Below are 4,155 nucleotides of genomic sequence, written 5' to 3' on the forward strand. Positions count from 1 at the left end.
CACACACTACTCCTTTCCCCTGCCGAGTGAGTCACGCCTACCCCGAAAGGGAAATGGCTTAATGGTGTAATAATAATAATAATAATAATAATAATAATAACTTGCTCGTAAAATTTATTTCACGGTGTACATTCTATAAGACAGACAACTAACTTGTCTGTTACCGCTTTTGAAATTTATTAGTTTCAATCACTTAAACTACAACTGCATAGCAGTTTAATCAGTTTAGATATGTCCAGTTTAGATTATATGCTTTTTATTTATCGATTTGAACTAATTATTATAGCAACACAGTCAAATGCCAACCACCGTTCATTACATTTTTTTTGTATTTTAAATAAAAGTTATTTGATTTTCAATAATTAAAAATTGCTCTTTTAATTCCTTGCTCTTTTGATTCAATGTTATCTTCTTCATTTTTGAAAATAGGGAATGGAAGCCATATAATTCAGCCAGTGTCGAAACGTTGCACGCTCGAGAATCAGGGATAAACGTATATTACGCGACGTACCTGGGATAAGATGGAATTAATTAAGACGTAACGTTCGATCCCCTGAGAATTCAAATATATAGCGACGCCTCTCAATTTCTCGTTCTCTCTTCAATCAAAGGCGAAAACTGACTAATGAAATTGCATTCACAATTTCAAGCTTTTCTTAAAGGAACCTATCTCAAATGAAAAGCTGAAGTCAATTTATTAAGTTTTAAACACACACACACACACACATTGGCTTTTCAAATTGAAAAGCAGTGACAAAGAATGCAATATTTCTGCGCATAATACTACTGACAAAAATTTAATATTTAATAATGTAACATTTCATTATTTAACCAAAGCCAGACATATTCTGCAGAATTAAAGTTTGTATTCGAAATGAGCAAAAGTAACTGCCTTATTTAAATTTAAATACAGTGAAGATCTTCTATTGCGCCAGTTTTTAGGCTGACGCTGAATGGGAATAAACCTGTTGGAGCCCGCTCCGCTTTTGTTTGTTCACGCCTGAGTGCTCGCCTGACTAACAACCGGAGACTCCGCGCACCCCGCGCAGCTTCTGTTACTCCTATCTGAGGCGCGGAAACAAAAAATTAATTCTCAATTAAAGATATAATAGTTGATATTTCTACACAAAAATATTTTTATTTTCAACCAAGAACAGTTAATCAAAACAAAGAATACATGTTTTTAAATATTATTTAAATCCTTAACCAAAATAGTCTAACTTCCCAAACAAAATGAGGAATTTTTACATGAAATTTGACGTTACAACCCAAAAAAATGCATTTCCAACAAAAATACTTGAATTTTTAATTTAAAAAAGAAGAGAAGTGAATTTTTTACAAAAAGAAATAAATTTTCGAACAAAAATGGAACTGCTACATTTTCAGTCAAAAAAATCATTTTCGAACGTAAATACAAACGAATTTCCAAACGAATTCCAGATGTGTCCGTTTCTCTTTTTAAGTGGTATTCATCTTAAAAATGTATTTATTCTGTTTTTTAATGATTAAACACATATTAAAAGTCCGGTGTCGGATAATGGTGTTTTAGTTATATTGAATTTACTGGAATTTTCTCGCTGCCAATAAAGAACGTTCTCTCAATCATATATAAGGTTTAAAATCAAATCAGTTTTTTTCTAAAGAAAGCGCGCACAGTAATTTGGCTTTAATTGAAAATATCAAAGCTTCTCAAACATATGCGTAAAGTGTAACGATTTTCAATAAAATACAGCTTTTAAAAATTAATTTTATTTTTTTTTTTTCATTTCATTTTTGTTTTCATTAAATGCGGGGAAAAGTGTCGAACGTTATATAATTACATTTTGATAACAGTAACATTAAAATCTGCACGGTCATAACGAGAATAAACGATCTCGATCTTTTTAGACATTAAAAACGTTTTTACAATAGCAACTCACTGGTATACTTTTACGGCTAGTGCAGCTGCACCATTAAAATCTTCGAAACGTCGACGTTATACGGCTTGTGCAGGCTGTTAACTCGGACAAGAGTTGGTGTTCGCGTTATCATCGGTTAAATTATTTCAGGACAGCGTCCCGTAGACGAGCGACGTCTATTTCGCATCCTCTTCCATTTACGATAATGCTTAACTAATTTATGATGTACTCGCATCGCAACAAATGTTGCGTTTGCATCATAAATTTATCAATAACTTCCGTATTTCACTTTACTAGAGCACTCGTTACTCTTTCTTAAGAAAAATACACTGCCTAGTCATATAATAAGACCAGGTCCTTTCACTTAGCGCCGCCACCAAGGCAAATTTTAAAATGGAATACGCCATTTTTTTTTGTAATTTTATGTTAAAATAAAAATTTTTTTGCTCTTTAAACTGCGGAGAAAAGGGTGGCGACGCTATCAGGACGTCCACTCAGCGACGCCACCTACGAAAACTCACTAAAAATGATTATAATGCGATAAACGATAAGTGGATATTTTTTTTCGTTTTCTTTTTCTCTATGATGACATATATTACGTTTCCCAAAAAACTACTCCTAAGGCTTACACAACTACCTCCTGTGATCAAAAACGTTTTCAAAATGTGAAAACTACTTTCAACAATGTAATCATGTTTTAGAGCTTCAAATTAATCACATGACACTTAAAAATTTCGCCCTCTTTATAATTTCCCTAAAACTACCCTTCCACGTGAACGTATGCAGCAGAAACATTTATATGTATGAAAAAAGCATTAAAAATAATCAAACTTAGAAGAAACTATTAGTTGATATATTTTTTCTCTTTTTTTACTCTCCGATAATATATAATAGGTTACCCAAAAACTAGCCCTAAGTCATACATACCCTCCCCTCGTAATCGAAAACGGTTAAAAAGTTGGAAAATCATCTTGAACAAGTCAAAAATGATTAAAAACTCCAAATTAATTACATGGCACTTCAAAATTTCCCCCTCTTCATAATTTTCCTGAAAAACTATCCTTCCACGCGAACGTATAAAGCGGAACATATATATATGTATGAAAAAAGCATTAAAAATAGTCCAACTTAGAAGAAACTGTTGTTTGATGTTTTTTTGCTCTCTGATAATATATAATACATTCCCCAAAAACTACCCCTGAGTCATACATACTCAACCCTCGTGATCAAAAACGTTATAAAAGTTAAAAAACCACCTTGAACAATATAACAATGATTTAGGTTTAAAAGTAATAAAATGAAACTTGCGAATTTGCCTCTCATTATAATATTCCCAAAACTACCCTTCCACGTAAACGTATGCAAAAGAACGTATATATGTATGAAAAAAGCATAAAAATTAATAAAACTTAGAAAATACTGTTAGTCGATATTTTTTTCTTCTTTTTTCCTCCCTGATAATATATAATTGCGTTTCCGAAAAACTACCCCTAAGTCATACATACATACCCCTCGTGAACAAAAACGTTTTAAGAATTGCAAAAACATCTTAAAAAATGTAGACATGCTTTAGAGCTCAAAATTAATTACATTACACTTTAAAATTTTTCCCTCATTATCATTTCCTCAAAAAACTATCCTTCTACGTGAATGTGGGTAGCAGAACATATACATGCAAGAAAAAGCACAACAAATAATACAACTTAGAAGACACTGTTAGTTGATATTTTTTGCTCTTTTTTGATCTTTGATAATATATAATAAGTTCCCTAAAAACTATCCCAAAGTCATACATACCCTCCCCTCGTAATCAAAAACGTTTAAAAAGTTGGAAAACCACCTTGAACAATGCAAAAATGATTTAGAACTCCAAATTGATGAAATTGCACTTCAAAATTTCCCCCTTTTCATACTTTTCCCGAAAAACTACCGTTCCACGTGAACGTATACAGCGGAACATATATATGTATGAAAAAAGCATTATAAATAGTCCAACTTAGAAGGAACTGTTAGTTGATGTTTTTTTGCTCTCTGATAATATATAATACGTTCCCCAAAAACGACCCCTAAGTCATACATACTCAACCCTCGTACTTCCAAATTTATATCCCATTATAATATTCCCAAATTTACCCTTCCACTTGAACGTATGCAACAAAACATTTATTTACATAGATATGCAAAAGGCATTAAAAATAATACAACTTAGAAAAAAACTGTTATTTGATATTTTTTTGCTAGTTTTTGGTAGTTTTTG

Source organism: Belonocnema kinseyi, chromosome 2 (assembly GCF_010883055.1).
Source record: "Belonocnema kinseyi isolate 2016_QV_RU_SX_M_011 chromosome 2, B_treatae_v1, whole genome shotgun sequence".
Classification (NCBI taxonomy): Eukaryota; Metazoa; Arthropoda; class Insecta; order Hymenoptera; family Cynipidae; genus Belonocnema; species Belonocnema kinseyi.